The 21,787-nt window shown below is 41.7% G+C and overlaps 1 long non-coding RNA gene across 1 annotated transcript in view; it reads right to left on the reverse strand.

Moving 5' to 3' along the window:
* Positions 1-1,628: 1,628 nt before the first annotated feature.
* Positions 1,629-21,787, reverse strand: part of LOC138702637 (uncharacterized) — a 43,764-nt gene continuing 23,605 nt past the window's right edge. The window contains exon 3 of the long non-coding RNA XR_011332850.1: positions 1,629-2,341. This is a non-coding gene — a long non-coding RNA (uncharacterized lncRNA). The remainder of the gene's footprint in view (positions 2,342-21,787) is intronic.

Genomic DNA, 21,787 nt, shown 5'->3' on the forward strand with positions numbered 1-21,787 from the left:
GATCTCCAATGTAATTTTGGGAATTGTTCCTCGCGCACCAAACATAAGTCCAATGACATTCCAATCTTGAATATCATATTTATGACTGAGATCATCACAGCATGGAAGGTAAATAGTGCGTTTCTCTTCATGTACCTGCTTTGGTTGATCTTCATTAATTTCGAACCTTACAGTGGGGTCAAGAATGAGACCAGTTTTTTTATCTCGGTCAATTATTATGATGTCAGCACGCCGTGTAGATCCTTCCGTATTCACCATGTTCCCTTAATCTGTTAGCAATATTGAGCGGACTGTGTTATGTCTGTCAATTCGCAGTAATTCCCCCTGAGGGCAGAAACCTAGCACGTGGGGTAACGTTTCATGCTCATTGCATCTCCTGCAATGGGTATTGCCAAGGCTTCTATCGGGGGATATCTAACTGCGATGACATTGGTGCTCATTTTAATGGCCTTGGTCCATTGGCCACAAGACAGACTTTTCTTATTGCTAATCCAGGTGTTACCTTTTTTCCAGTGAGAGTAGAATGTAATGCCTTTATCTTTCCCAGGTAATGCGCTCCACTGATTATAAGAAGTGATTTTATTTTAATTTATTTTATTTCATATCAATTTACTTTAATTTAATTTGTTTTATTTTAATTTTATTTTAATTCATTTTATTGACTTTTACTTAATTCAATTTATTTTATTCTGATTAATTTCATTAATTTACTTTAATATTTTAATTTATTATATTTTAAATTATTTTTTTACAATTTATTTTAATTTAATTTATTTTAATTAAATTAAATTAATTTTATTTTAATTGTATTTTTTATTTCAATCTAATTTAATTTAATGTATTTTAGTTTAGATTATTTTAATTAAATTAATTTTCTTTAATTGATTTTAATTTATTTGAATATAATTTAGTGTTTTAATTTATTTTTAGGTATTTTACTATATTTTAATTTAATTTAATTTGTTTCATTTTAATTTAGTTTATTTTAATTGAATTCATTTTAATTTATGTTTTAAATTTAATTTCATGTTCAATATATTCAGTGTTGTACAGCAGAGCACACAGCATTGTGCAATTGATATTGCATTTCAATTTAACATATTTTAATTTATACAAATTTACTTTAATTTAATTCGTTTCAGTTTAATTTCGTTTTAATTCATTTTATTTATTTTAACTAAATTTAATTTATTTTATTTTAATTAATTCAATTTATTTACTGTAATTTAATATAATGGATTTTAATTTATTTTATTAATTTTTTTTATTTCGATTTTATTTAATTTATACCATTAACCAAATTTCCTTCGCTATGGTTGCTGCACCCTTGCTAGAATTGTATAACCTGACACTTTGTAACAAAGAAAATAAATCATCTATGTTTTCCAAAACCGAGTGTCACTTGTAAACGTAAATCCTAAGCTTAATCTTGCTTGGCAATGATTCCCTTCCCAAATAAATATGTTTTGTTCCCACATTCCTTAATAAAATTACAAAACCACTCATGTAATGTTACCGTCACTATGTACAGTGGAAGCTCTTAAGTTCGACATCCTATAGCTCGACTGTTTACATAGGAGAATTAGACACGTCCCTATAAGGGCACTAAGAAATGCCTTTGCCATTTGAATGGAATTTGATCCTGTGTCTTGTAGTGATACTTTTGTTAAAGGAAAACAGAATATTTGATTGATTAGGACATCCATATTGATCACTGAGTTTAAATTAATGAACTCTTCTTTTTCTATTTGAGAATTGTGCCGTTGTGAGACGGAACTGTCGAAACCCACTGTGGTACAAGTCTCGGGGCGGGCAGGAAATGCAAGTACAGTACTGTATTCGTTGATGGATAACCGATAACAATTTGTATTCACATCACCTGTCACATCCACTACCCTTATTGGTCAGAAATTTCAGTTCTGTTCTGTCGAACTTACGAGAGTTCGCTGTACTAGGCTTAATCACGTCGAACATTCTATACTGTGAGCCTCTATTAACATGTTGGATAGTGAATATCACTGACAATAAAATTAGCTTTTACACAATTTACAATATGTCTTTTATTGTTAAAAATTATTTCTCCTAACTTACATACATACATGCGCACACACGTATTTATAGTGCAATTAAAGTGTTTAATACATTTCATGAAATAAACTTATATTATTTAACTAAACACTCATTCTTTCAACCTTGTCTTCTCACATTGCAACTCTACGTGTTCAGCTGTATCATGCCACCAGGACACTGCTGCAAATATGATCACTCCAATCTGCGACGTGAAGGAAACATCACTGCCAGGCAATCCAGCGAAATACTGCCATCTACCCAAGGAATCTGCCTGCAAACATAAGCAATGTTATACTTGAAATATCTCTACTATGTTTCAAATCAACAATGCAACAAAGACATCATGAAATATATAAACCAGACAAAGCAAATGAAGAATGCCAGAGGAATAATATTCATAACTAGAAAATCAAACCTTACAAAATGAAGAAAAGATGAACAGCAGCCAAAGAGGAACATACCCGGACAAGGACTGGGAAAGTGAAAGACAAGAGGGAGAAATAATAAAAAAAAGTTACAGTATTGAAATGGAGTCAATCACTTTCCACAATTCCATCATGCTACATGAATATCTAGTATTTGTGGAACTGCTGACAGTGAAGTTTCAACATTCCTCACAATTGGGAAGCACATAAACAGCTTCAAAGCTAGAATAATTCAACCAGATATACTGTTACGTGCTTCTGACTCCTTGGCAATGCGAGCTAATAAGGTAAACTGATATGTCTCTCATAAATAAATACAATTCAATTCACTTCCTGCTATTCAACAAAAATCTGCCATATCTCTGTACAATTTATCAATATCCATTCATTTAGGAGGAAAAAGCTCCACCAAACTTTCCGAGATTAGTCAATTCTATTATTAATTGCACTTGTTCCCAATTCCTTCTTATTAACTACTAAGAACCTCAACACAAACTCTGTCAACAAGCTGCATAACCTGCAGTGGCATACATTACTGCTAACAACAGTTAACAGTACATTGGAACAGAAAGTACGTTACATGTGATTCAGATTCTGCAGTTGCAGTCAAAACTACCCATCATAAGGAACTCATTCACTACAGACACGGATGACGGAGCAATGGCACCAAGAATTTCTAAGCTCAAACACTTCTTGTTTTAAAATGAATTACATTTTAAGCAGACTTCATTCCTTTACAAATTGAATTACTCAAAACTCGACTCACTTGGAAGCAAAAAAAAACAAAAGAGTCCACTTTTTTTCCTCAATGAATTTCTAACTTTGCTGACATGATTCTTTGGAGCTAACTATGCAATTTTTATTATTCACATTTGAAAATAGAATTTGTAACCACAAACATATTTTTTTTTAATGAATAACATTTTGAGCAAACTTCATTCCTTTACTAAATGACCTGCTGGAAAACTTCTGTCGCCAAAATCATCCCCTACATACGAACAATTGTACATACAATTATTTATCTTCAAACATTCTAAACGTATTCCACATTACAATACATCTGCACATTCCTGGAATTAAATAATTATAATCAATTAAAAATATTAATTTCAGCTTGCACTATAGCCCCAATTTTGAACTTAGACTTGGTACCTCAATGAAGTCTTTTGCCCAACTTGAAGTCTACATTTTGTCCTTTGCAACCATAATCATTGTTAGAAAATGTGAAATAGGAGAAAACAGATGCTGAAGACAGTGTAAGATATCCAAAGTATAGTACGCTTATTACTATTATAAATATCCAAATAATTATGAAATTATTTTGATAATCAGAAAAAGTTATATATTTTTAAAAGACTACAACAAAGCAGCTTCCAGCTTAGCCAAACACAACATTATTTGCCAAAATTTTGAGGACATCTGCCATTTATAAAGTCCATGTGTACCTTATAGCCAATAAGAATCACTGCCAAGAGCAATTCACTCACTGCAAAGGATGAAAAATGCACAGCTGAAGAGAACAAGTCTACAAAAAAGTGCAACAGATTTTCTCGATTTTAATGGTGATTATTAGTACACATGCAGGGCTGCTACATCGAAAAGGACAGGACTCTGAGCCCCTTCGTTCACCTTGTGTAGAGAAAATTCTGTTCTCGAAGGACAAATTGATCGTTTTTTAGAAACTTTGCCGGACAATACCGTTCATACGCCTGGGAGCAAAGAGTAGTGCTTCACAATACAGATACAGATCGTGCAGCTCTATCCGCGGCACTAACCAGCTTTGTTCTCACTACACATACGGCAGAGTTATGGTGGCGAGAATGATAGCGGAATAGTAGTTAAAAAGCCTTGGTATTTTTTCTTCATAATCAGTTTGTCTTCGACATTCCCATTTTGATGATATGGTGTCCGAAGTAAGTCAAGGGGGATTAAAAGAATAAATCCAGTTCCTCGATATGACCACTATTGTCGAAAATAATGCCCATACTGAGGAACTGGATGGAGAAAAGTATTCCCCCTTGATTTACTTCTTTCAAGATAGTATCAAAATGGCAATCGCGAACACTTTCTGATTCTCGAGACATTCCACCGACATTCTTGCCGCCATAACTCCGCAGTACTTGAAGTTAGAACAAAGTCGATGAGTGCGTTGAATACAGTTCGTCGAACTCCATCTTGAGTATAAAGGACAACTCTCTATCCCTGCGCGTTTGGACGGGAGAGGCCGGCAAAATTAAAAAAAATGGCCATTTTGACCTTCCAAATCACACTTTTTTCTACACAAGGAGAACGAAGCGGCTCAGAGATCCGCCATTTTAACTGTAGCATCCCCGCATCTTCCCTAATAATAACCGCTAAAATCCAGCAAATACGTCGCACTTTTTTCTAGCCTTTATTTTAGGGATACCTAAAAATCTGAGTCTCTAATTCCGGAAATAATGGCCATACCGAGGAACTGGATGCGTCCCTGTATTCCCTCTTGCCATACTTCTTACACGATAGCATCAAAATGGCAATCGCGAACACTTTCTGATTTTCGAGAAAAAAAGGGGAAGGGTTTCACACCACCATTCCGCCGACATTCTTGCCGCCATAACTCCGCAGTACTTGTAGTTAGAACAAAGCCTATGAGTGCGTTGAATACAGTTCGTCGAACTCCATCTTGAGTATAAAGGGCAACTCTCTATCCCCGCGCGTTTGGACGGGAGAGGCCGGCAAAATTTCAAAAAATGGCCATTTTGACCTTCCAAATCAGACTTTTTTCTACACAAGGAGAACGAAGCGGCTCAGAGGTCCGCCATTTTAACTGTAGCATCCCCGCATCTTCCCTAATAATAACCGCTAACATCCAGCTAATCCGTCGCACTTTTTTCTAGCCTTAATTTTTGGGTACCTAAAATATTTGAGTCTCTAATTCCGGAAATAATGCCCATACTGAGGAACAGGATGGACCCCTGTATTCCACCTTGATTTACTTCTTACAAGATAGCATCAAAATGTCAATCACAAACAATTTCTGATTCTGGAGACATTCCGCCGACATTCTTGCCGCCATAACTCCGCAGTACTTGTAGTTAGAACAAAGCAGATTAGTGCGTTGAATACAGTTCGTCGAACTCCATCTTGAGTATAAAGGACAACTCTCTATCCCCGCGCGTTTGGACAGGAGATTCCGGAAAAACTTAAAAAAATAGCCATTTTGACCTTCCAAAACAGACTTTTTTCTACACAAGGAGAACGAAGCGGCTCAGAGGTCGGCCCTTTTAACCGTAGCATCCCTAATAACCACCGCTAAAATCCAGCAAATCCGTCGCACTTTTTTCTAGCCTTAATTTTTGGGTATCTAAAATATTTGAGTCTCTAATTCCGGAAATAATGGCCATACCGAGGAACTGGATGCGGCCCTGTATTCCCCCTTGACATACTTCTTACACGATAGCATCAAAATGGCAATCGCGAACACTTTCTGATTTTCGAGAAAAAAAACCACCATTGCGCCAACATTCTTGCCGCCATAACTCCGCAGTACTTGTATTTAGAACAAAGCCGATGAGTGCGTTGAATACAGTTTGTTGAACTCCATCTTGAGTATAAAGGACAACTCTCTATCCCCGCGCGTTTGGATGGGAGATTCCGGCAAAATTTAAAAAAATGGCCATTTTGACCTTCCAAAACAGACTTTTTTCTACACATGGAGAATGAAGCGGCTCAGAGGTCCGCCCTTTTAACTGTAGCATCCCCGCATCTTCCCTAATAATCACCGCTAAAATCCAGCAAATCCGTCGCACTTTTTTCTAGCCTTAATTTTTGCGTACCTATAATATTTGAGTCTCTAATTCCGGAAATAATGGCCATACCGAGGAACTGGATGCGGCCCTGTATTCCCTCTTGCCATACTTCTTACACGATAGCATCAAAATGGCAATCGCGAACACTTTCTGATTTTCGAGAAAAAAAGGGGAAGGGTTTCACACCACCATTCCGCCGACATTCTTGCCGCCATAACTCCGCAGTACTTGTAGTTAGAACAAAGCCTATGAGTGCGTTGAATACAGTTCGTCGAACTCCATCTTGAGTATAAAGGGCAACTCTCTATCCCCGCGCGTTTGGACGGGAGAGGCCGGAAAAATTTCAAAAAATGGCCATTTTGACCTTCCAAATCAGACTTTTTTCTACACAAGGAGAACGAAGCGGCTCAGAGGTCCGCCATTTTAACTGTATCATCCCCGCATCTTCCCTAATAATAACCGCTAAAATCCAGCTAATCCGTCGCACTTTTTTCTAGCCTTAATTTTTGGGTACCTAAAATATTTGAGTCTCTAATTCCGGAAATAATTCCCATACTGAGGAACTGGATGGACTCCTGTATTTCCCCTTGATTTACTTCTTACAAGATAGCATCAAAATGGCAATCGCAAACACTTTCTGATTCTGGAGACATTCCGCCGACATTCTTGCCGCCATAACTCCGCGGTACTTGTAGTTAGAACAAAGCAGATTAGTGCGTTGAATACAGTTCGTCGAACTCCATCTTGAGTATAAAGGACAACTCTCTATCCCCGCGCGTTTGGACGGGAGATTCCGGCAAAATTAAAAAAAATGGCCATTTTGACCTTCCAAAACAGACTTTTTTCTACACATGGAGAATGAAGCGGCTCAGATGTCCGCCCTTTTAACTGTAGCATCCCCGCATCTTCCCTAATAATCACCGCTAAAATCCAGCAAATCCGTCGCACTTTTTTCTAGCCTTAATTTTTGCGTACCTAAAATATTCGAGTCTCTAATTCCGGAAATAATGGCCATACCGAGGAACTGGATGCGGCCCTGTATTCCCCCTTCACATACTTCTTACACGATAGCATCAAAATGGCAATCGCGAACACTTTCTGGTTTTCAAGAAAAAAACCACAATTCCGCCGACATTCTTGCCGCCATAACTCCGCAGTACTTGTACCTAGAACAAAGCCGCTGAGTGCGTTGAATACAGTTTGTCGAACTCCATCTTCAGTATAAAGGACAACTCTCTATCCCCGCGCGTTTGGACGGGAGAGGCCGGCAAAATTTCAAAAAATGCCCATTTTGACCTTCCAAAACAGACTTCTTTCTACACAAGGAGAACTATGCGGCTCAGAGGTCCGCCCTTTTAACTGTAGCATCCCCGCATCTTCCCTAATAATCACCGCTAAAATCCAGCAAATCCGTCGCACTTTTTTCTAGCCTTTATTTTAGGGGTACCTAAAATATTTGAGTCTCTAATTCCGGAAATAATGGCCATACCGAGGAACTGGATGCGGCCCTGTATTCCCCCTTGACATACTTCTTACACGATAGCATCAAAATGGCAATCGCGAACAATTTCTGATTTTCGAGAAAAGAACGGGAAGGGGAACCACCATTCCGCCGACATTCTTGCCGCCATAACTCCGCAGTACTTGTAGTTAGAACAAAGCCGATTAGTGCGTTGAATACAGTTCGTCGAACTACATCTTGAGTATAAAGGACAACTCTCTATCCCCGCACGTTTGGACAGGAGAGGCCGGCAAAATTAAAAAAAATTGCCATTTTGACCTTCCAAAACAGACTTTTTTCTACACAAGGAGAACGAAGCGGCTCAGAGGTCAGCCCTTTTAAATGTAGCATCCCCGCATCTTCCCTAATAATCACCGCTAAAATCCAGCAAATCCGTCGCACTTTTTCCTAGACTTAATTTTTGGGTACCTAAAATATTTGAGTCTCTATTTCCGGAAATAATGGCCATACCGAGGAACTGGATGCGGCCCTGTATTCCCCCTTGACATACTTCTTACACGATAGCATCAAAATGGCAATCGCGAACACTTTCTGATTTTCGAGAAAAAAAGGGGAATGTAAAAAACCACCATTCCGCCGACATTCTTGCCGCCATAACTCCGCAGTACTTGTAGTTAGAAAAAAGCCGATTAGTGGGCTGATTACAGTTCGTCGAACTCCATCTTGAGTATAAAGAACAACTCTCTATCCCCGCGAAGAGAAGCTGGATTTGCGAGAACGAAGCGGCTCAGAGGTCCGCCCTTTTAACTGTAGCATCCCCGCATCTTCCCTAATAATCACCGCTAAAATCCAGCAAATCCGTCGCACTTTTTTCTAGCCTTAATTTTTGGGTACCTAAAATATTTGAGTCTCTAATTCCGGAAATAATGCCCATAATGAGGACCAGGATGGACCCCTGTATTCCACCTTGATTTACTTCTTACAAGATAGCATCAAAATGTCAATCACAAACAATTTCTGAATCCTGAGACATTCCGCCGACATTCTTGCCGCCATAACTCCGCAGTACTTGTAGTTAGAACAAAGCAGATTAGTGCGTTGAATACAGTTCGTCGAACTCCATCTTGAGTATAAAGGACAACTCTCTATCCCCGCGCGTTTGGACGGGAGAGGCCAGCAAAATTTCAAAAAATGGCCATTTTGACCTTCCAAAACAGACTTTTTTCTACACAAGGAGAACGAAGCGGCTCAGAGGTCCGCCCTTTTAACTGTAGCATCCCTAATAATCACCGCTAAAATCCAGCAAATCCATCGCACTTTTTTCTAGCCTTAATTTTTCGGTACCGGTACCTAAAATATTTGAGTCTCTAATGCCGGAAATAATGGCCATACTGAGGAACTGGATGCGGCCCTGTATTCCCCCTTGACATACTTCTTACACGATAGCATCAAAATGGCAATCGCGAACACTTTCTGATTTTCGAGAAAAAAACCACCATTGCGCCGACATTCTTGCCGCCATAACTCCGCAGTACTTGTATTTAGAACAAAGCCGATGAGTGCGTTGAATACAGTTTGTCGAACTCCATCTTGAGTATAAAGGACAACTCTCTATCCCCGCGCGTTTCGACGGGAGATTCCGGCAAAACTTAAAAAAATAGCCATTTTGACCTTCCAAAACAGACTTTTTTCTACACAAGGAGAACGAAGCGGCTCAGAGGTCCGCCCTTTTAACTGTAGCATGCCCGCAACTTCCCTAATAATCACAGCTAAAATCCAGCAAATCCGTCGCACTTTTTTCTAGCCTTAATTTTTGCGTACCTAAAATATTTGAGTCTCTAATTCCGGAAATAATGGCCATACCGAGGAACTGGATGCGGCCCTGTATTCCCCCTTCACATATTTCTTACACGATAGCATCAAAATGGCAATCGCGAACACTTTCTGATTTTCGAGAAAAAAACCACCATTGCACCGACATTCTTGCCGCCATAACTCCGCAGTACTTGTAGTTAGAAAAAAGCCGATGAGTGCGTTGATTACAGTTTGTCGAACTCCACCTTGAGTATAAAAAACAACTCTCTATCCCCGCGCGTTTGGACGGGAGAGGCCGGCAAAATTAAAAAAAAATGGCCATTTTGACATTCCAAAACAGAATTTTTTCTACACAAGGAGAACGAAGCGGCTCAGAGGTCCGCCCTTTTAACTGTAGCATCCCCGCATCTTCCCTAATAATCACAGCTAAAATCCACCAAATCCGTCGCACTTTTTTCTAGCCTTTATTCTAGGGGTACCTAAAATATTTGAGTCTCTAATTCCGGAAATAATGGCCATACCGAGGAACTGGATGCGGCCCTGTATTCCCCCTTGACAAACTTCTTACACGATAGCATCAAAATGGCAATCGCAAACACTTTCTGATTTTCGAGAAAAACAGGGGAAGGAGAACCACCATTCCGCCGACATTCTTGCCGCCATAACTCCGCAGTACTTGTAGTTAGAACAAAGCCGATTAGTGCGTTGAATACAGTTCGTCGAACTCCATCTTCAGTATTAAGGACAACTCTCTATCGCCGCGCGTTTGGACGGGAGAGGCCGGCAAAATTTCAAAAAATCGCCATTTTGACCTTCCAAAACAGACTTTTTTCTACACAAGGAGAACGAAGCGGCTCAGAGGTCCGCCCTTTTAACTGTAGCATCCCTAATAATCACCACTAAAATCCAGCAAATCCGTCGCACTTTTTTCTAGCCTTAATTTTTGGGTACCGGTACCTAAAATATTTGAGTCTCTAATTCCGGAAATAATGGCCATTCCGAGGTACTGGATGCGGCCCTGTATTCCCCCTTGACATACGTCTTACACGATAGCATCAAAATGGCAATCGCGAACAATTTCTGATTTTCGAGAAAAGAACGGGAAGGGGCACCACCTTTCCGCCAACATTCTTGCCGCCATAACTCCGCAGTACTTGTACTTAGAACAAAGCCGATTAGTGCGTTGAATGCAGTTCGTCGACCTCCATCTTGAGTATAAAGGACAACTCTCTAACCCTGCGCATTTGGACGGGAGAGGCCGGCAAATTTTCAAAAAATGGCCATTTTGACCTTCCAAAACAGACTTTTTTCTACACAAGGAGAACGAAGCGGCTCAGAGGTCCGCCCTTTTAACTGTAGCATCCCCGCATCTTCCCTAATAATCACCGCTAAAATCCAGCTAATCCGTCGCACTTTTTTCTAGCCTTAATATTTGGGTACCTAAAATATTTGAGTCTCTAATTCCGGAAATAATGGCCATACCGAATAACTGGATGCGGCCCTGTATTCCCCCTTCACATACTTCTTACACGATAGCATCAAAATGGCAATCGCGAACACTTTCTGATTTTCGAGAAAAAAACCACCATTGCACCGACATTCTTGCCGCCATAACTCCGCAGTACTTCTATTTAGAACAAAGCCGATGAGTGCGTTGAATACAGTTTCTCGAACTCCATCTTGAGTATAAAGGACAACTCTCTATCCCAGCGCGTTTGGACGGGAGATTCCGGCAAAACTTAAAAAAATAGCAATTTTGACCTTCCAAAACAGACTTTTTTCTACACAAGGAGAACGAAGCGGCTCAGAGGTCCGCCCTTTTAACCGTGATTTTCGAGAAAAGAACGGGAAGGGGAACCACCATTCCGCCGACATTCTTGCCGCCATAACTCCGCAGAATTTGTAGTTAGAACAAAGCCGATTAGTGCGTTGAATACAGTTCGTCGAACTCCATCTTGAGTATAAAGGACAACTCTCTAACCCCGCGCATTTGGACGGGAGAGGCCGGCAAATTTTCAAAAAATGGCCATTTTGACCTTCCAAAACAGACTTTTTTCTACACAAGGAGAACGAAGCGGCTAAGAGGTCTGCCCTTTTAACTGTAGCATCCCCGCATCTTCCCTAATAATCACAGCTAAAATCCAGCAAATCCGTCGCACTTTTTTCTAGCCTTAATTTTTGCGTACCTAAAATATTTGAGTCTCTAATTCCGGAAATAATGGCCATACCGAGGAACTGGATGCGGCCCTGTATTCCCCCTTCACATACTTCTTACACGATAGCATCAAAATGGCAATCGCGAACACTTTCTGATTTTCGAGAAAAAAACCACCATTGCACCGACATTCTTGCCGCCATAACTCCGCAGTACTTGTAGTTAGAAAAAAGCCGATGAGTGCGTTGATTACAGTTTGTCGAACTCCACCTTGAGTATAAAAAACAACTCTCTATCCCCGCGCGTTTGGACGGGAGAGGCCGGCAAAATTAAAAAAAAATGGCCATTTTGACATTCCAAAACAGACTTTTTTCTACACAAGGAGAACGAAGCGGCTCAGAGGTCCGCCCTTTTAACTGTAGCATCCCCGCATCTTCCCTAATAATCACAGCTAAAATCCACCAAATCCGTCGCACTTTTTTCTAGCCTTTATTCTAGGGGTACCTAAAATATTTGAGTCTCTAATTCCGGAAATAATGGCCATACCGAGGAACTGGATGCGGCCCTGTATTCCCCCTTGACAAACTTCTTACACGATAGCATCAAAATGGCAATCGCAAACACTTTCTGATTTTCGAGAAAAACAGGGGAAGGAGAACCACCATTCCGCCGACATTCTTGCCGCCATAACTCCGCAGTACTTGTAGTTAGAACAAAGCCGATTAGTGCGTTGAATACAGTTCGTCGAACTCCATCTTCAGTATTAAGGACAACTCTCTATCGCCGCGCGTTTGGACGGGAGAGGCCGGCAAAATTTCAAAAAATCGCCATTTTGACCTTCCAAAACAGACTTTTTTCTACACAAGGAGAACGAAGCGGCTCAGAGGTCCGCCCTTTTAACCGTAGCATCCCTAATAATCACCACTAAAATCCAGCAAATCCGTCGCACTTTTTTCTAGCCTTAATTTTTGGGTACCGGTACCTAAAATATTTGAGTCTCTAATTCCGGAAATAATGGCCATTCCGAGGTACTGGATGCGGCCCTGTATTCCCCCTTGACATACGTCTTACACGATAGCATCAAAATGGCAATCGCGAACAATTTCTGATTTTCGAGAAAAGAACGGGAAGGGGCACCACCATTCCGCCGACATTCTTGCCGCCATAACTCCGCAGTACTTGTAGTTAGAACAAAGCCGATTAGTGCGTTTTGAATACAGTTCGTCGACCTCCATCTTGAGTATAAAGGACAACTCTCTAACCCTGCGCATTTGGACGGGAGAGGCCGGCAAATTTTCAAAAAATGGCCATTTTGACCTTCCAAAACAGACTTTTTTCTACACAAGGAGAACGAAGCGGCTCAGAGGTCCGCCCTTTTAACTGTAGCATCCCCGCATCTTCCTAATAATCACCGCTAAAATCCAGCTAATCCGTCGCACTTTTTTCTAGCCTTAATATTTGGGTACCTAAAATATTTGAGTCTCTAATTCCGGAAATAATGGCCATACCGAATAACTGGATGCGGCCCTGTATTCCCCCTTCACATACTTCTTACACGATAGCATCAAATGGCAATCGCGAACACTTTCTGATTTTCGAGAAAAAAACCACCATTGCACCGACATTCTTGCCGCCATAACTCCGCAGTACTTGTATTTAGAACAAAGCCGATGAGTGCGTTGAATACAGTTTGTCGAACTCCATCTTGAGTATAAAGGACAACTCTCTATCCCCGCGCGTTTGGACGGGAGATTCCGGCAAAACTTAAAAAAATAGCCATTTTGACCTTCCAAAACAGACTTTTTTCTACACAAGGAGAACGAAGCGGCTCAGAGGTCCGCCCTTTTAACCGTAGCATCCCTAATAACCACCGCTAAAATCCAGCAAATCCGTCGCACTTTTTTCTAGCCTTAATTTTTGGGTATCTAAAATATTTGAGTCTCTAAGTCCGGAAATAATGGCCATACCGAGGAACTGGATGCCGCCCTGTATTCCCCCTTGACATACTTCTTACACGATAGCATCAAAATGGCAATCGCGAACACTTTCTGATTTTCGAGAAAAAAAACCACCATTGCGCCGACATTCTTGCCGCCATAACTCCGCAGTACTTGTATTTAGAACAAAGCCGATGAGTGCGTTGAATACAGTTTGTTGAACTCCATCTTGAGTATAAAGGACAACTCTCTATCCCCGCGCGTTTGGACGGGAGATTCCGGCAAAATTTAAAAAAATGGCCATTTTGACCTTCCAAAACAGACTTTTTTCTACACAAGGAGAATGAAGCGGCTCAGAGGTCCGCCCTTTTAACTGTAGCATCCCCGCATCTTCCCTAATAATCACCGCTAAAATCCAGGAAATCCGTCGCACTTTTTTCTAGCCTTAATTTTTGCGTACCTAAAATATTTGAGTCTTTAATTCCGGAAATAATGGCCATACCCAGGAACTGGATGCGGCCCTGCATTCCCCCTTGACAAACTTCTTACACGATAGCATCAAAATGGCAATCGCAAACACTTTCTGATTTTCGAGAAAAACAGGGGAAGGAGAACCACCATTCCGCCGACATTCTTGCCGCCATAACTCTGCAGTACTTGTAGTTAGCACAAAGCCGATTAGTGCGTTGAATACAGTTCGTCGAACTCCATCTTCAGTATAAAGGACAACTCTCTATCCCCGCGCGTTTGGACGGGACAGGCCGGCAAAATTAAAAAAAATGGCCATTTTGACCTTCCAAAACAGACTTTTTTCTACACAAGGAGAACGAAGCGGCTCAGAGGTCCGCCCTTTTAACTGTAGCATCCCTAATAATCACCGCTAAAATCCAGCAAATCCGTCGCACTTTTTTCTAGCCTTAATTTTTCGGTACCGGTACCTAAAATATTTGAGTCTCTAATTCCGGAAATAATGGCCATACTGAGGAACTGGATGCGGCCCTGTATTCCCCCTTGACATACTTCTTACACGATAGCATCAAAATGGCAATCGCGAACAATTTCTGATTTTCGAGAAAAGAACGGGAAGGGGAACCACCATTCCGCCGACATTCTTGCCGCCATAACTCCGCAGTACTTGTAGTTAGAACAAAGCCGATTAGTGCGTTGAATACAGTTCGTCGAACTCCATCTTGAGTATAAAGGACAACTCTCTAACTCCGCGCATTTGGACGGGAGAGGCCGGCAAATTTTCAAAAAATGGCCATTTTGACCTTCCAAAACAGACTTTTTTCTACACAAGGAGAACGAAGCGGCTAAGAGGTCCGCCCTTTTAACTGTAGCATCCCCGCATCTTCCCTAATAATCACAGCTAAAATCCAGCACATCCGTCGCACTTTTTTCTACCCTTTATTTTAGGGGTACCTAAAATATTTGAGTCTCTAATTCCGGAAATAATGGCCATACCGGGGAACTCGATGCGGCCCTGTATTCCCCCTTGACAAACTTCTTACACGATAGCATCAAAATGGCAATCGCAAACACTTTCTGATTTTCGAGAAAAACAGGGGAAGGAGAACCACCATTCCGCCGACATTCTTGCCGCCATAACTCCGCAGTACTTGTAGTTAGAACAAAGCCGATTAGTGCGTTGAATACAGTTAGTCGAACTCCATCTTCAGTATAAAGGACAACTCTCTATCCCCGCACGTTTGGACTGGAGAGGCCGGCAAAATTAAAAAAAAATGGCCATTTTGACCTTCCAAAACAGACTTTTTTCTACACAAGGAGAACGAAGCGGCTCAGAGGTCCGCCCTTTTAACTGTAGCATCCCTAATAACCACCGCTAAAATCCAGCAAATCCGTCGCACTTTTTTCTAGCCTTAATTTTTGGGTACCTAAAATATTTGAGTCTCTAATTCCGGAAATAATGGCCATACCGAGGAAGTGGATACGGCCCTGTATTCCCCCTTGACATACTTCTTACACGTTAGCATCAAAATGGCAATCGCGAACAATTTCTGATTTTCGAGAAAAGAACGGGAAGGGGAACCACCATTCCGCCGACATTCTTGCCGCCATAACTCCGCAGTACTTGTAGTTGGAGAAAGCCGATTAGTGCGTTGAATACAGTTCGTCGAACTCCATCTTGAGTATAAAGGACAACTCTCTATCCCCGCACGTTTGGACAGGAGAGGCCGGCAAAATTAAAAAAAATTGCCATTTTGACCTTCCAAAACAGACTTTTTTCTACACAAGGAGAACGAAGCGGCTCAGAGGTCAGCCCTTTTAAATGTAGCATCCCCGCATCTTCCCTAATAATCACCGCTAAAATCCAGCAAATCCGTCGCACTTTTTCCTAGACTTAATTTTTGGGTACCTAAAATATTTGAGTCTCTATTTCCGGAAATAATGGCCATACCGAGGAACTGGATGCGGCCCTGTATTCCCCCTTGACATACTTCTTACACGATAGCATCAAAATGGCAATCGCGAACACTTTCTGATTTTCGAGAAAAAAAGGGGAATGTAAAAAACCACCATTCCGCCGACATTCTTGCCGCCATAACTCCGCAGTACTTGTAGTTAGAAAAAAGCCGATTAGTGGGCTGATTACAGTTCGTCGAACTCCATCTTGAGTATAAAGAACAACTCTCTATCCCCGCGAAGAGAAGCTGGATTTGCGAGAACGAAGCGGCTCGGAGGTCCGCCCTTTTAACTGTAGCATCCCCGCATCTTCCCTAATAATCACCGCTAAAATCCAGCAAATCCGTCGCACTTTTTTCTAGCCTTAATTTTTGGGTACCTAAAATATTTGAGTCTCTAATTCCGGAAATAATGCCCATACTGAGGAACAGGATGGACCCCTGTATTCCACCTTGATTTACTTCTTACAAGATAGCATCAAAATGTCAATCACAAACAATTTCTGAATCCTGAGACATTCCGCCGACATTCTTGCCGCCATAACTCCGCAGTACTTGTAGTTAGAACAAAGCAGATTAGTGCGTTGAATACAGTTCGTCGAACTCCATCTTGAGTATAAAGGACAACTCTCTATCCCCGCGCGTTTGGACGGGAGAGGCCAGCAAAATTTCAAAAAATGGCCATTTTGACCTTCCAAAACAGACTTTTTTCTACACAAGGAGAACGAAGCGGCTCAGAGGTCCGCCCTTTTAACTGTAGCATCCCTAATAATCACCGCTAAAATCCAGCAAATCCGTCGCACTTTTTTCTAGCCTTAATTTTTCGGTACCGGTACCTAAAATATTTGAGTCTCTAATGCCGGAAATAATGGCCATACTGAGGAACTGGATGCGGCCCTGTATTCCCCCTTGACATACTTCTTACACGATAGCATCAAAATGGCAATCGCGAACACTTTCTGATTTCCGAGAAAAAAACCACCATTGCGCCGACATTCTTGCCGCCATAACTCCGCAGTACTTGTATTTAGAACAAAGCCGATGAGTGCGTTGAATACAGTTTGTCGAACTCCATCTTGAGTATAAAGGACAACTCTCTATCCCCGCGCGTTTCGACGGGAGATTCCGGCAAAACTTCAAAAAATAGCCATTTTGACCTTCCAAAACAGACTTTTTTCTACACAAGGAGAACGAAGCGGCTCAGAGGTCCGCCCTTTTAACTGTAGCATGCCCGCAACTTCCCTAATAATCACCGCTAAAATCCAGCAAATCCGTCGCACTTTTTTCTAGCCTTAATTTTTGCGTACCTAAAATATTTGAGTCTCTAATTCCGGAAATAATGGCCATACCGAGGAACTGGATGCGGCCCTGTATTCCCCCTTCACATATTTCTTACACGATAGCATCAAAATGGCAATCGCGAACACTTTCTGATTTTCGAGAAAAAAACCACCATTGCACCGACATTCTTGCCGCCATAACTCCGCAGTACTTGTAGTTAGAAAAAAGCCGATGAGTGCGTTGATTACAGTTTGTCGAACTCCACCTTGAGTATAAAAAACAACTCTCTATCCCCGCGCGTTTGGACGGGAGAGGCCGGCAAAATTAAAAAAAAATGGCCATTTTGACATTCCAAAACAGACTTTTTTCTACACAAGGAGAACGAAGCGGCTCAGAGGTCCGCCCTTTTAACTGTAGCATCCCCGCATCTTCCCTAATAATCACAGCTAAAATCCACCAAATCCGTCGCACTTTTTTCTAGCCTTTATTCTAGGGGTACCTAAAATATTTGAGTCTCTAATTCCGGAAATAATGGCCATACCGAGGAACTGGATGCGGCCCTGTATTCCCCCTTGACAAACTTCTTACACGATAGCATCAAAATGGCAATCGCAAACACTTTCTGATTTTCGAGAAAAACAGGGGAAGGAGAACCACCATTCCGCCGACATTCTTGCCGCCATAACTCCGCAGTACTTGTAGTTAGAACAAAGCCGATTAGTGCGTTGAATACAGTTCGTCGAACTCCATCTTCAGTATTAAGGACAACTCTCTATCGCCGCGCGTTTGGATGGGAGAGGCCGGCAAAATTTCAAAAAATCGCCATTTTGACCTTCCAAAACAGACTTTTTTCTACACAAGGAGAACGAAGCGGCTCAGAGGTCCGCCCTTTTAACTGTAGCATCCCTAATAATCACCACTAAAATCCGGCAAATCCGTCGCACTTTTTTCTAGCCTTAATTTTTGGGTACCGGTACCTAAAATATTTGAGTCTCTAATTCCGGAAATAATGGCCATTCCGAGGTACTGGATGCGGCCCTGTATTCCCCCTTGACATACGTCTTACACGATAGCATCAAAATGGCAATCGCGAACAATTTCTGATTTTCGAGAAAAGAACGGGAAGGGGCACCACCTTTCCGCCGACATTCTTGCCGCCATAACTCCGCAGTACTTGTACTTAGAACAAAGCCGATTAGTGCGTTGAATGCAGTTCGTCGACCTCCATCTTGAGTATAAAGGACAACTCTCTAACCCTGCGCATTTGGACGGGAGAGGCCGGCAAATTTTCAAAAAATGGCCATTTTGACCTTCCAAAACAGACTTTTTTCTACACAAGGAGAACGAAGAGGCTCAGAGGTCCGCCCTTTTAACTGTAGCATCCCCGCATCTTCCCTAATAATCACCGCTAAAATCCAGCTAATCCGTCGCACTTTTTTCTAGCCTTAATATTTGGGTACCTAAAATATTTGAGTCTCTAATTCCGGAAATAATGGCCATCCCGAATAACTGGATGCGGCCCTGTATTCCCCCTTCACATACTTCTTACACGATAGCATCAAAATGGCAATCGCGAACACTTTCTGATTTTCGAGAAAAAAACCACCATTGCACCGACATTCTTGCCGCCATAACTCCGCAGTACTTGTATTTAGAACAAAGCCGATGAGTGCGTTGAATACAGTTTGTCGAACTCCATCTTGAGTATAAAGGACAACTCTCTATCCCCACGCGTTTGGACGGGAGATTCCGGCAAAACTTAAAAAAATAGCAATTTTGACCTTCCAAAACAGACTTTTTTCTACACAAGGAGAACGAAGCGGCTCAGAGGTCCGCCCTTTTAACCGTGATTTTCGAGAAAAGAACGGGAAGGGGAACCACCATTCCGCCGACATTCTTGCCGCCATAACTGCGCAGAATTTGTAGTTAGAACAAAGCCGATTAGTGCGTTGAATACAGTTCGTCGAACTCCATCTTGAGTATAAAGGACAACTCTCTAACCCCGCGCATTTGGACGGGAGAGGCCGGCAAATTTTCAAAAAATGGCCATTTTGACCTTCCAAAACAGACTTTTTTCTACACAAGGAGAACGAAGCGGCTCAGAGGTCCGCCCTTTTAACTGTAGCATCCCCGCATCTTCCCTAATAATCACCGCTAAAATCCAGCAAATCCGTCGCACTTTTTTCTAGCCTTAATTTTTGCGTACCTAAAATATTTGAGTCTCTAATTCCGGAAATAATGGCCATACCGAGGAACTGGAAGCGGCCCTGTATTCCCCCTTCACATACTTCTTACACGATAGCATCAAAATGGCAATCGCGAACACTTTCTGATTTTCGAGAAAAAAACCACCATTGCACCGACATTCTTGCCGCCATAACTCCGCAGTACTTGTAGTTAGAAAAAGCCGATGAGTGCGTTGATTACAGTTTGTCGAACTCCACCTTGAGTATAAAAAACAACTCTCTATCCCCGCGCGTTTGGACGGGAGAGGCCGGCAAAATTAAAAAAAAATGGCCATTTTGACATTCCAAAACAGACTTTTTTCTACACAAGGAGAACGAAGCGGCTCAGAGGTCCGCCCTTTTAACTGTAGCATCCCCGCATCTTCCCTAATAATCACCGCTAAAATCCAGCAAATCCGTCGCACTTTTTTCTAGCCTTTATTTTAGGGGTACCTAAAATATTTGAGTCTCTAATTCCGGAAATAATGGCCATACCGAGGAACTGGATGCGGCCCTGTATTCCCCCTTGACATACTTCTTACACGATAGCATCAAAATGGCAATCGCGAACAATTTCTGATTTTCGAGAAAAGAACGGGAAGGGGAACCACCATTCCGCCGACATTCTTGCCGCCATAACTCCGCAGTACTTGTAGTTAGAACAAAGCCGATTAGTGCGTTGAATACAGTTCGTCGAACTCCATCTTGAGTATAAAGGACAACTCTCTATCCCCGCACGTTTGGACAGGAGAGGCCGGCAAAATTAAAAAAAATTGCCATTTTGACCTTCCAAAACAGACTTTTTTCTACACAAGGAGAACGAAGCGGCTCAGAGGTCAGCCCTTTTAAATGTAGCATCCCCGCATCTTCCCTAATAATCACCGCTAAAATCCAGCAAATCCGTCGCACTTTTTCCTAGACTTAATTTTTGGGTACCTAAAATATTTGAGTCTCTATTTCCGGAAATAATGGCCATACCGAGGAACTGGATGCGGCCCTGTATTCCCCCTTGACATACTTCTTACACGATAGCATCAAAATGGCAATCGCGAACACTTTCTGATTTTCGAGAAAAAAAGGGGAATGTAAAAAACCACCATTCCGCCGACATTCTTGCCGCCATAACTCCGCAGTACTTGTAGTTAGAAAAAAGCCGATTAGTGGGCTGATTACAGTTCGTCGAACTCCATCTTGAGTATAAAGAACAACTCTCTATCCCCGCGAAGAGAAGCTGGATTTGCGAGAACGAAGCGGCTCAGAGGTCCGCCCTTTTAACTGTAGCATCCCCGCATCTTCCCTAATAATCACCGCTAAAATCCAGCAAATCCGTCGCACTTTTTTCTAGCCTTAATTTTTGGGTACCTAAAATATTTGAGTCTCTAATTCCGGAAATAATGCCCATACTGAGGAACAGGATGGACCCCTGTATTCCACCTTGATTTACTTCTTACAAGATAGCATCAAAATGTCAATCACAAACAATTTCTGAATCCTGAGACATTCCGCCGACATTCTTGCCGCCATAACTCCGCAGTACTTGTAGTTAGAACAAAGCAGATTAGTGCGTTGAATACAGTTCGTCGAACTCCATCTTGAGTATAAAGGACAACTCTCTATCCCCGCGCGTTTGGACGGGAGAAGCCAGCAAAATTTCAAAAAATGGCCATTTTGACCTTCCAAAACAGACTTTTTTCTACACAAGGAGAACGAAGCGGCTCAGAGGTCCGCCCTTTTAACTGTAGCATCCCTAATAATCACCGCTAAAATCCAGCAAATCCGTCGCACTTTTTTCTAGCCTTAATTTTTCGGTACCAGTACCTAAAATATTTGAGTCTCTAATGCCGGAAATAATGGCCATACTGAGGAACTGGATGCGGCCCTGTATTCCCCCTTGACATACTTCTTACACGATAGCATCAAAATGGCAATCGCGAACACTTTCTGATTTTCGAGAAAAAAACCACCATTGCGCCGACATTCTTGCCGCCATAACTCCGCAGTACTTGTAGTTAGAAAAAAGCCGATGCGTGCGTTGATTACAGTTTGTCGAACTCCACCTTGAGTATAAAAAACAACTCTCTATCCCCGCGCGTTTGGACGGGAGAGGCCGGCAAAATTAAAAAAAAATGGCCATTTTGACATTCCAAAACAGACTTTTTTCTACACAAGGAGAACGAAGCGGCTCAGAGGTCCGCCCTTTTAACTG

The sequence above is a fragment of the Periplaneta americana genome, chromosome 7 (assembly GCF_040183065.1).
Source record: "Periplaneta americana isolate PAMFEO1 chromosome 7, P.americana_PAMFEO1_priV1, whole genome shotgun sequence".
In the NCBI taxonomy this organism is placed as follows: domain Eukaryota; kingdom Metazoa; phylum Arthropoda; class Insecta; order Blattodea; family Blattidae; genus Periplaneta; species Periplaneta americana.